Raw genomic sequence first — 12,940 nt, 5'->3', positions numbered from 1 at the left:
GAAAATGGATCGAAATATAGAGTTGGAGCATCAGACTGTGTGGAGGTTGAAGATCGTATTAGACTTCTTGAAGAGAATTTTTGGTCTCCTCACAGATTGTGTTGGCCTTAAAATTGTAGCAGCATGAACATTACTTTGTGAAGGATCAACACGAGAGTATGTTGGGATCATTTTATTAACTGACATCTGATGTAGAACACACAGCAGACACATTTATGTCAAAGTGGGACAGTCGCAAGCCCAAATGCGGGCCTGGTCGAAGAAATTAACTAGTTTCGAAGAAACGGCCGTAACTTTCAAACCGTTTCGCCAAATTCTTTACGGTTTGAGAGATATTACCATTTTTATCCGTTTTTTTCTATTTTTAGTAATATTTTAGGAGTCTGTTTTGTTTAGGGAACAAATCCGATTTGATCTCAGATTTGACATGTGGACTTTCCTAGTAATAAGGAGTCTTTTTAGGAGTTTTAATATTTTAGGAATTCTTTTACTATTTTTGGTAGAGTTTGAGTTCTTGTAGGAGTCTTGTTTCTTTTTTCTATTTAAGAAGAGTCTTGTAAGCCCTAGAGGCATAACTTTTGATTAATAAAATTTTGTTTTTCTTTAATATTTACTTCGTGGATTCGAAGCTCTTCGTGGATTCGAATATTGTCTTTGGTGGATTCCGAGGCTACAACTTCCGCGCTGCTTCAACATCCATATAGTTTGTCTTCCCAGAAAAACCACATTTGCCTTTAAAACCCCCGTGAGCAACAGTACTAGGCCTGCGTACTATTTTCCTGCTTGTTTAATGCTCATGTAGTGCAGAAACGTTCCTAGTATTACATTCTTTCTGTATATATCCTTGGCTTATGGTAGCCTATTACTGAATTGAGGATAATAATTAAAACTTGAAAATTAATGCTACACCACGAATGCACAAAATTGCTACAGAATGATATTATACCTCCAGATGTACCCATATAAGTAGAAGCTCCTACTCCACCTATATTACACATACAATTCACATCAGTTTATAACTTGTATAAATATGTACATGATTGAATAACCAAACATGCATATATATACTTGATTGTTGAGCACTTTGACCAACTCCTAGTGATCCAACTCTAGTATCAAAATTAATAGTTCCTTTGACCTGTAGAATACTATAGTGTAGTTAAATTAGTATGTATCAAACCCTATTTGAGATTTACACATCAGTTTATGCCCAGTTTTTTTTACACTTAGGGCAAGCATTTAGTTGACCATATCTTATAATTTGATCTTGATTGTATAGCTCATTTCGTCCCTTTGTCCTATTGTTTTTAGGTCTCTCCCTGCCTTTCTTTTTGTGTGGAGGTTGATTTACCTTATCATAACATGTCTTAGGCAAGAATCTCTTAAACCAACCTAAGACCTCTATCAACTGCACTAAATGGGGTTTAACAAAGATTCACAATTCTTCTTTGTACACCATTGCTCTAACAACCCCCTCAAATGTGGTCTCGTGATAACTTTTCTTTATCAACCAGGAGAATCTTCTCCTTCCGCTCAACATACTTTAACATTTTGTAACTTTAAATAGCTCCCCCTGTGATGTATTTATACTTTCACCTTAGCTGACATCCTATAACATAAAGCAAAATAGATTATTTTACCCACCACCACCTCACATTCATAAGTTCAAACAAAATCAAACTAATATAAACAATAGCTACAAAAACACTGAAAAACACATCAAAACCATAATTTTAAGCAATGACCATTTCCCCCAAATCCAAGTTAAAACCACTATATTGAGCGCGGGTGTACCTGTTGCAATGTGAAATTAGGGCTTTCTAGGCACAATTCCAAAGCAAATTACAGATCTCAGGTTGTTGATGCCAGTTATCAAATAGAGGGTTTACGGGTGGATTATGGTCATGTTTGGGTCCTCAAGCTCCTTCAAATGACTAGCTCTAGGGCCCGCTGTTCTTTCCTGCATATGAAGAACTCGTGAGGGGCCAGAGTTGGGTTCTCTGGTGGTTCCTCCAACGAGCAAGTCAGCATTTGAGCTTGAGTGGAGACATATAAGATAAGTGATGAAATTAATCTAGAGTTTCAGAGTTGCATGGAGTAGAAGAAGTTACCTCGTACAATGCAGCGTCCTTTTATAGCAAATCGGAAGGGCAAAAAGGTAATTTAGGGCTAGTCCAGGTAATCAGCGGACCCAGCAGGTGTTTTACGGGTGTCAGCTACAAACGATGATGAGTCATCTAAGTAGTTAGTGCAAAGCCGACAGCAGTTGCTTGATGCTGATTAGGTCTGATGAGTCATGAAAACTATAAGGGCTAGAACAATGATGACTTTGTCAGAGCAGTTAATGCGATGGTAGTTGATTGTCAGCAGGGGGTTGGAGGACACACCGCCTCTCTAGTCGTCTGGCTGAAGGCCGACAAATACACCTTTTTAGTCGGTTACGTGAGTTGTTAGATGATATAGCTGGTCGAGTGTGGAGTCTTCTAGGCTCGACCTGGAGAAAAGGTCGACAAGTATCGGATTTCTTGTCGGCCACGCAAGTTGTTAGTCGATGGAGTCAGCCGCTGGAATAACTCAAGTTGTCGGTTGTCAGAGTAATCTGATTAAGCATGGAGCGGGACACATGTCGGATTCCCAGCTATTGATTAATGCTTGGTTAACTTGCAGCCTATAACAACAATGAATTAGAGAAATCGCCCTCAAAATGCTCAAATTAGAGCAGGTTAAAGATTTTAGAGAAAGTAACGTAATAAGGAAAAAGAGGAGAATTAGGTTTTTTTACTGTGATTAATTACGACGAGGCTATCAAGGTCATCTCACATTTTTGGCCTTCAGGGCTTTCTAACAGGAGAAACTTTATAATATATTTTTGCTGAAAAATATAACTTATGGTATTTTTGTGCTACATAGTAAAAACATTGTGGTATTTTTATGTCATTTAGACAAAAATTAATGTCTAAAAATTTCAAAAGTTGCATTCCCGCTACTTTCTAATCTCCTCTTCTTCACTTTTTGCAGCTAGCCCTTCTACAATTCTTTAGTTACCGAACCATAGGATTCTCTCATCTTTCTAGGGCACCAGATGGAGCAATTCAATTCCAAGCTTTATGATAAGTACCAGAATCTAACGTCTTGTTTGGTACGTGGGATTAGAATCAAGTGAGAATGAAAAGAATGTAGGAATTGAATAGAATAGATGTGTGAATGGAATGTGTATTCTCATTCTCAAGTTTGGGCGAGTTTAGAGAATGAAACGGGAATGACAATCTTGTTCTTATTCCCATGTTTGGTATCATTTGTTCACAAGTGAGAGTAAAATTTAGTTTTCTAATAATAAAAACACAAAATTTTAAAAACATAAAAATATTTTAAAAATGATTAAATAATTTATTTTTTTAGAAAAATAAGTTTTATAGAAATGATATTTTTTCTTATAGAAACAATTTCCCATTTGATAGTTATATTTTGGTATACCGCCTCAGCAATAATTTTGGACTTTTGGTTTACTAATTAAAAAATAATTTTCATAGAAACTATTTTTGATTATAAATAATTATAATTTTACATTTCTAACTTCTAATAATACATGTCTACTACGTGTATGAGCAGCTAATGCTACTAGCATCACTGTGCACAAACGCATACAATTGACTGAATTCCATATGCATGCTGCATGATTTATGACTGAATTCCATGTGCATGCATAAAGAGAGAGATGAAAATACTAAAATTTGAAGGATTAGAAAAACATGTTAACTTTTAGTCTATATAGAAAATTTCTATGAAATTTCAAATGCAACTTTAACTTTCAAACTATTGGTTAGGAGTAGAAAATATGCTAACCTAGAAAATTTGAAGGAATAGAAAACATGTTAATCTCTAATCATAATATAAAGTTCCAATCTCATCAATTAAGCACATTTCTTGTTGTGAATGATTTGAAAAATTACTGAAAAGATTAGGCACATATGCTTTAATGGAACTTCAAATCATACATCCAACGATCAAATATGTACTAACCTAATTGCTAACGGATTACACAACTGAGTCGCCAAAAGATAAAAAAATTGCTATAAAGATTAGGTAAAGATTAGCTACGCATACATATTTTAAAAAGAAATAATGGTTACCTAACCGAGTTGCATCGAGGCGAGAGATGAGATTTTTTTCTACTGCAGATGCGATAGAACTAGAGTAAAGTAGAACAAAGAATAGTATTTTAATATTTTACATCTATTTATATATTTGTACGAGCAGCTAATGATATTATTTTTATAGAAATAATTTTTCATATGTGAATTTATATATATATTCGTATCTTTTAAGGAGGATATAATCGGAAATTATTTGTTTATTTTTATTCTCACTTAAGTAGGAATATCAATTCCTTGTCAAATGGTTGAGAATAACAATTCCCATGTAAAGTGAGAAAGAATAGGAAATGAGAATAGTAATTTTGACGTCTAAAATTATTGGTACGCGTGAATAAAAAGTTGGAATTGCATTTCATTGCCGCTTACCAACCCAGATGTGGCTTAAAGGTAATTCCTTTGTCTCAAATTCTTACCAAGAAAATTAAAAAGACCCTTTCTTTTTCTAATTTGTGGGCGCAATTTCTTCAGAAGAGGAAGTTAATCGACGAGGAGTTGAGCCATAAACGAGCGCTACACTTAGAAGCTACCAGCTCGGTATTTGTTGAAAATTTTCCCAATCTTTTTTGTTTTAGGGAGTTTAGGGCTTGAGATCTGGAATTGTTTGCAGAGATTGAGAAAGAATTGAGAACGACCGGTTGCGATCTGAGATGTAAGTGTTAATTCATGACTTGTTCTTTAAATGTATTTATTGAAATGTTTAAAATGTGGGATTTTGTGTTATTGAATTGCAGAATTGAGTTGCAAACAAGGTACGATGAAAGCCAGAAGCTAGTGGTTGAAGAGAGCAAGAACAGTGAGAAAGCAGACACCTTAATATTTTAATTTTTATGCTTATATGTGTTTTGAATTTTCAAATCTTTATACAGTATGGCATATCTGAGTGAAGCGTTTCGTTTTAATTCTGTTCAGGTTTTGTTTGTTGAACAATTAGCATGTTCTTACTGTAATAGTAGTTTATTATAAGTTACAAAGCAATGTACTAAAAAAGAGCAATTGACAAGTTTGAGCTTATCAAATATACTGATTTGGTGGGGAGGATAGGATTCAAGTCCACTACAACGTGTATATGATGGGGAGGATAGGATTCAAGTCCAGTGCAACATGTATACGTGCAATCTAAATTCCTTCCTTGTTCAGTTATAGGACATGTGCTCTCATAATTCATTTTAACTATCGTGCAATAGTATACCAAATAATTTCTATACTATCCGACGGAAGAAAACCCTATTATCTGCTTATCAGATGCTGAGGGAATTATCAAAATGAGATGAAACCGAGATACGCTAACCAAAGAAATCATACCCGTCCGTACAAGCATGGGGCACAACACATGTTAGAAGTTATGAAACAATGTACTCATCAAAATGAGAGTGTTGAGATGGATGTGGCAATATATTAAAGTTGGGATAACAAATTGGCACATGCATAAGAAAACAGAATTAGCTTAAAGAAGTAAAGATGAATAGTACCATTACGTATCTAGTTCCTATAGTGTTCTCTTGTGTACAGAAACCAACAAGTGCAGTTGAGTCTGACTCTATTTCACCTCAACTGAACTACTGTGATGTCCACTTTGGCGTTAATGTTTTACATCAATTTACTATGTTCTTATCTTAGAATATTTGGTTGCCCTGCATATGCGCATGTTAGTCAAGAGAAACTTGGGCCGCAAGCAAAGAAGTGCATATTTCTAGGTTATGCATCAGGTGTTAAGGGTTTTAGGTTGTGGTGTCCTGATCCGAAGTCTCCTAAGATTATTATTAGCCGTGATGTTATTTTTGATGAATCTGCTATGTTCCACTAGAAACGGTCATCAGTTTCAGTTGTTGATAATGCGCGCACTACAGGACATAATGTGGAGTTAGAAATTCGTGATTCAGCTCTTCATAGATGAAGCACCTCAGCAGCTGCAAAAAGAGCGGGAATACACTATTGCTAGAGATCGGTCAAGACGAGATATCCGACCACCGTAAAGATATGATGATACTATAGCTTATGCATTGTCGGTTGATAATTTTGTGCCCTTCAGCTATTCAGGAGCTACTTCAGGTGATGATTTCGCTAATATTTACAGTCATCGTGGGAACAATTCAGTCAATTTGTTGAGGAGGCCTCTTTCAGTTAGCAAGTTCAAGCCGGGCTTGGACTTGATCGATACGTGCCGCACTTAGATGGCTTGTGGGGCTATTGGAGAAGGTGGAGTAAATTAGCTTATTTTAGAATGAGGAATCTTCTACGCATTTGAGTCAAGGTGGAGATTTGTTAAATGTTGCCTCAAATACTCAAATCCATATTACTTTGGGAGTTCCTTTTTAGGTTAGTTTATTTTGATCAAGAGTCCTACTTACATTAGACTTTGCATAACCAATCATATTAGAGGTTTATTTCTACTTGGACTCTTGTCGGGTCTTAGGACACGTTGACTTCTATTCTTATTAGAACTTTTATTCCTTAGACAACAGGGAGTTGGGACCTTCAAGGCTATATAAGAACAGTTTTTTAAGCCAATTAGATGCATCAATCTTCAGAGCACCAATCAAGAAGAGAGAGTTCTTTTGTGAAGCCTATTTGATATTCTTCTCTTTTGTTCCTTTAGTTGAGAGTTGTATTAGAATTTTGAATTGTTATTTAGGATTGAGTGATTGAGAGATTGAGAAATTTCACTTTGTATTCCTCATAATTAGTAAAGTTTTTATCCTCCTTCGCCCATGGACGTAGGCTACAAGCCGAACCACGTATATCTTTGTGTTCGTGTGTTCTTGATATTTTTTGTGCTCTCGTGTGATTGATATTAGCTTATCCTGGGGAATTTGTCATAACATGCTACCTTTAGGCTGCGATGATCTAGGCATGTTTAATAATAAGTTGCTGTTGCGGCCATCAATATAGAGGATCTTCATCTTGCCTTGGATTACCTTTTAATATGGGTTCAAAACGCTCTTACTCTTTGCTGCTTTGTCTTGCTGACGTTCAAGCTAGCAGATTTTACATGTTTTTTCTGTTGTTCTGCATAGCTGAACTTTCGGAGAAAAATCAAGCTTGATTCCTGTAGTATTTACATTTAAAATCTTGTTATATACTCCGACATAGACAGAGATGCAAGTGTAAGCTTGTAGTGGACACATTCCATTGCTTTTGAAGCGTTGCAAAATCAAGACCTGCTCTTCTAGTCTTAAGCTTTGGCCAAAACTAGCGTCCATGGACCATTAGTAATCTTCTCATAGGGGACCAATCTGAAACTAAGCCAATATATCAGCTAGTAGTTGACAAAAAGTCATCAAAATGTTGGAGAATGTCATCCTACATTTGATTAACTGGGAAGACATTTCAGCTTTAGGAGGCGAGCAAGTTGTGGGTAGACGACTCAACATGATCGGCATGGACCTGCAATTGACTGATGTAGTTCCTTTGAGTTGTTGAACTTCACTTCATATCTATCTTATAGACCCGATTAACTTGTGTACTTGAATGTGCATCAACATAGACATTGAGGCCTGACTTAGGGTTAAAGTAGTGTTTTTAGGTTATGGAAGCTATCAGTTCAAAGACCGCTATGGCCTCCGTTCAAAAGAAGGGGGAAAAAGGACTGGCGAAGAAACAACATGAACAAATGTATACATTATGAGAGAATGAGAAAGATGGGAAGAAATTATGTTCACATATTAATAAAGAATTGGAAACAATACAAAAGAAGAAAAAGAAGATTAAGGTCTGGTTTTATGTTGGATAAAGCATTTTTAATATGTTCATAAAATCCTCAAATCCAAGCAAATCAACTAATTAAAGAAAAATACTATGATGATATCCATTGTAGGCCAGGTTGATGCAAAAAGAAAACAAATTAGCTCCCACCTAAACTAGGATTTTCTTCAATATAAGATGATTCATGTAAACATGGTCTGTTTGGATTCAAGGATTTAATTTCAAATTCTATAATTGAGCCAATTACAGTGTTTGGATATACTAGTAATTGAGAATTTGGATTTGGTCCAAATCCATTTGAAGTTTAAAACTATAATGAGTCATAACTTTCAAATTACACGCATATTGGTGTCATTTCCAATTTCGTGATCCCTATCTCTCTTTCACGCACGATTGGGAGACTGAGCGTGATTGTTTCTCGCGAGCCCCCTCTCGATTCTCTCTCTCCTTCTCCACCGAAACCCTAATCCTAGATCCAACCTCTCTCTTTCACCTCCATCATGGATTTTTCTCGCGAGCACCCTCACGAGCATCCTCTCGATTCTATCTCTCTCCATTTCCATTGAAACCCTAACCCTAGATCCAACCCCTCTCCCTCGGTAATCGATCGCGTGGGGGACAGTGAAGTTCAAGTGCGAGGGAGGACGGACTCTGTTTAGTCGGCGATTGCCAGAGATAGGGGTCAAGGGTCGATGTAGCCTCGAGTTCAGGTATCGAAGTTTCATACTTTAGGTTTTGAGTTGTTTATATTGAGGAAGAATTCTAAAGTTTGTAGATTTCCATGTTCTTTTAGCATGAATATAAGTAACATTGATGACGAGTGACTAGTTCATGACTTGATTAAAATTTTGGGTAAAAACTCTTTTTTTTATTGTTCATGCTTGTATGTAGTAGTAACAAGTGAAACCTGAGCATCTATATTCAATCTTAGGTTTTTAGCATTTTAGTTGTATATTAACAATAACAATGTTTCTTGGAGAAAGGCCAATGGTCTCTATTCTATCTTACATTTCCCTATATTGTATTGATATGTTCTTTGTATTGGAGCATTTTTTGTATGGCATCACCATTCTATGGCAATTTTCCTTGTATTTCTGAAGTTCTCTTCAAGTTTGATGCTGATTATTTTGGAAATTGTTTGAGCTTCCTTGTATTGAAGTGATGATTAATGTTTAGGTGCACAAAAACCATCCAAATGTAGCATATCTTTGTGATACTTGTGACATAAGAGATATAAAAGAAATATGCCCTTTTGTCCTGATTATACCTAAACCAAGTGAAATTGTCAAAAAACAAAAGAAATTGAATTGAGGCCCTTGAAGGTAAAGAACAAGGAATTGGAGGTTCTATGTATCTCTATGTTATTAAAGTTTTATGGTTCAATCATGTTGGCGATGAAAGATGCTGGTGAAAGGGCATCAGAGTTGGTAAATTTCCTTATTTTTCAAGGGATAGTAGGTTCACATAGTTTGAAAAGCTAATATAACTTTCATTGTTAGCAAATATCTTAATTGTATAAGCCTTTGATTAGTCCTCTGGACTACATAATTTTTATATTAGATTTTCCCTTCTTGAAGTTATCTAGTCCTTAAGGACAAACTTGCAGTCTTTTCTACGTGGAGCATCAAGGTAATTGTTGTTGTTGTTGTTGTAGGCATTAAGCTCTTAATCTTAGAGGTTCCATCTGCTGCAACAACTGTTTGTTGATATTGTGTTGAAAATTGACCATCGTGCTCAAGGTAATGAGTTCTTCATGGTTTTATGTTACCAAATTTTACAATTTGGAGCTTTGCTATTAATTTTCATCTCATACTACATTTTCTAAAAAATTATCTATAGCTCTCTATTTGGGATTGAAGCAGTGAATGACATTTAAAGCCTGATAAATTATGAAGCACAATAATAGTTGTTAGAGGTAGAAGACTGATGGTGTGCACATTTCTTTTCTACGATATTGCTAACAAGGATTTATAACCTGATATGAAGTTAATTTTGTACAAAATGATACAAGTTTGTTATGGTGAGAAAAGCCCATGATTGCATGATTCAGTTAAAATTAATATTGCAATCAGATTTGGCACTTGAATGATCTATTCTATGCGTGGGAATCCTATCCATGCATCATGGTGAAAGAGTTTGCCAACATATTTGCAAATCTTATATTTACTTGTATATACTTACTTGTATATTATTGATGGAAGCACCTGCTTCATGGATGTTATGGTTGTACTACTTTTGTTTTTGGTTTTATCATTAATATAGCGCATTAGGTTGCAAAAAAATCCAAATGATTCAAAGTTTTGCCTTTTTTACTTCATCATCATGTCATATTACTACCAGGCTACACATGATGCTCATTGGGATCTAAAGTTAAATTTTGGAGTAAATCTATGATTAGAATCTCATCTAGTGATAATAATTAATATTTATTGATCTGTTCACCAGAAAAGCTGTTGATTCTTGCAAGTTCTCTACTAGTTCAGTTAAATAGTCAAGAAAATTAGGTACAATGGTCTATGAATGAGAATTTCATGGCATGAGTTAAGTTAACAATTTCTTGATGTTTCATGATTACTTACCTCTATCCATCCTTCAGTTTACTCACTCCTTTCATGTGCAGAAAATTACAAATGACATTGAGCATGAATACTTGCACAACTTCTGTTTTCTTTTTAGATACTGAGCATATTTATAAAATTTGACTAGAAGATCAGGCTTTCCCCTTTTTTCATTTGATTCCATGCAAAATATAAAGCTTTCAAATTGCTTCCTTATTCTATAAATTAGTGTTTTATATAATCTTCTAGGTAGCGGACACGGGTGCAAACATGGACACAGATACAGATATGGATACGAGACATGACAAATTTATAAAATGCAGGATAGGGGACACAACTATGTGTGTGTATAAAATTTACATTAGATCAAATATTGAATCCAAATACATATAATATTTGTATGTTTCTTTCTATTAGTGTATTCTCAGTTCTAAACTGAGCAGTGATGTACAGAAATTTTCATATTGGAGATGAATGAAATTTTCATTGACCAAAAAAAAAAACAATTACTAATCGAGTTAAATACAACTAAGAATGAGGTTTAACAATAAAAATTTAGTTTTGATCGCATGAGATAATACAATGGTATTTTTTAAATAATTAAGTAATGGGTGCTAGTTTTCAGGCTCAAAAAACCGATTGGTTTTGAATATGATATTACCAAAGAAACTAGTTTATGAAATAAATAAGGGGAAATTGGTTTTTACTTTGAGAATCCGTGTCTAATATGTGTCAAACACGGACATAGCACCCAAAACGTCGTGTCCGAGCAACCTAGATGATCTTGCTTTTATTTTTATATGTTGATGGGTGAATGTCTACCAAGTGGTCTAGAGCTCAAAAGGATCCTATGAATCAGGTAATACTTCAGGTAGTCTAGTGAAACAAATCTAAATATAAAATTCAACTTAATCGTCATCAATAGTTATTTCAGATATTGCCGTACTGAACATTATGTTCTCTACTTCTTTTAATGCATCCTTTTAAAAAAGGCAAAGGGATTACTATCTCCAAATGAGGAGTTAAACTGAACTCTCCACATGTGTTTGTTTTTAGTTCTTGTCAATACTTGAACTACAAGCAAAATTGTTGTTACATTCTTTTTTGTAGATGCAAGGCATATGAAAAGCAAGTAGGTTTATCTCCCAACTAGCATAGATGCTTTCTGTTGCCTTTTAGAACAGAGTTAATTGCACATAGACCCTTTATAGTATCACATTTTTGAACTTTTTTCCATACAATTTGATTTTAAAAAATAACATAAGCGGTCTACAACACTCCTCCACAAACAACATTTTGATTTTTGAAATAGAATGTGATTCCTAATAATCTAAATAGAACATGATTTCTTTTCTATTGCTAGTTTGCATGGTCTTTAAGAATGGAGCTAATTTGGTCTTCTTGTTGTTGTTTCAGGTGATTCAAAACCTCGTAAAGTAGGACTTCTTGAACCAAGGAGAGAAAGCTACAATGAGAAATACAAAGTAAAAGTGTGTAAGCATTAGAAATAAACGCTCATTTGAATCAGATGTAAAAGTTTTAAAGAAACTAGTACGGGAGCAATTTAAGCATGACACTATATAATGGGGAATTATTAATTCTTATTGCTTTGTATTTGTTGGATATTTTGGATCTTTGGTTTGTTGAATTGTTATATGCAATATTTAAAGTTTTTTACTTTGTTTGTTGTTATAGTTAGTGATGGATGAGTTTATAAAGCTTTATTGATGAATGATTTGAGTAATTTTTATGGTGATTATTAGGTCAACTATTTTTATGGTAATCTCTTCTTTTCCTCAGAGTTCTTCAAAATCAACAAGAGTTCTTGGATCATCCTCAAATATTTCAGAATCGATATCAGATAAGGCTATTATTTCATTGAAATTTGATAAGAAGAATGATGTTGTGGATAGATCTGTGAATTCAGGAAATAATAATTCTGTTTTTAATGAGGATAATTCAAAAATTCCTCATCTTGTATCTGATTTAATCAAGGAAACTGATGATCGAGATCAGATTAAAGGGTAAGAAAATGAGGAAATCTATGAGGAAAGAGGAACTAAATCTTTTGCTAGTCTCTTCATTGATAATAGGAAATTAGGTAATGGATTGTCTTTAAAATTCATACTACCTGCACAAAACTATTTTATCTACATGTCAAGTTAGTTGGATATCCGATATACTATTTGAAGCATTTATTTCTACCAATTTTGATGCATAACTTGTGTAGATTGATTATTTTATTTCTAAATTATATTCGAGCTACAATTTTAGTTTAGAAATTCGAATTCTACTAGTTGACAAACTACAATTTTAGCTTAGAAATTAGATTTCTACTAGTTGGCAAACAACTCAATTGAAATTTTTAAAATTAAAATTCTAAAGTTTGTCAAACATGAATTTCAAATTGAATTCTGGAATTTAAACTTGAAGGTTTCCCAAACGAAGGAATTGAATTTGAAATTCTGGATTTCAAATTTCAGAATTCAATTCTGGAATTTAAAATTAAATCCTCGAATCCAAACG

The 12,940-nt window shown here is 34.3% G+C and overlaps 1 long non-coding RNA gene across 4 annotated transcripts; it reads left to right on the top strand.

Moving 5' to 3' along the window:
• Nucleotides 4,511-12,091, top strand: LOC109849944. 4 transcript variants are annotated; one of them, XR_002249279.1, is made up of 6 exons: nucleotides 4,511-4,541; nucleotides 4,623-4,688; nucleotides 4,762-4,803; nucleotides 4,886-4,947; nucleotides 9,511-9,595; nucleotides 11,831-12,091. It is a non-coding gene; the product is annotated as an uncharacterized LOC109849944 (long non-coding RNA). The 4 variants fall into 4 exon arrangements; XR_002249277.1 differs by having other exon boundaries at nucleotides 4,517-4,541; nucleotides 4,623-4,803; XR_002249278.1 differs by lacking the exon at nucleotides 4,511-4,541 and having other exon boundaries at nucleotides 4,566-4,688.

Source organism: Asparagus officinalis, chromosome 7 (genome assembly GCF_001876935.1).
Source record: "Asparagus officinalis chromosome 7, Aspof.V1, whole genome shotgun sequence".
In the NCBI taxonomy this organism is placed as follows: domain Eukaryota; kingdom Viridiplantae; phylum Streptophyta; class Magnoliopsida; order Asparagales; family Asparagaceae; genus Asparagus; species Asparagus officinalis.
The sequence above is the reverse complement of the archived record's forward strand: the minus strand, read 5'-3'. Positions and strand labels throughout refer to the sequence as shown.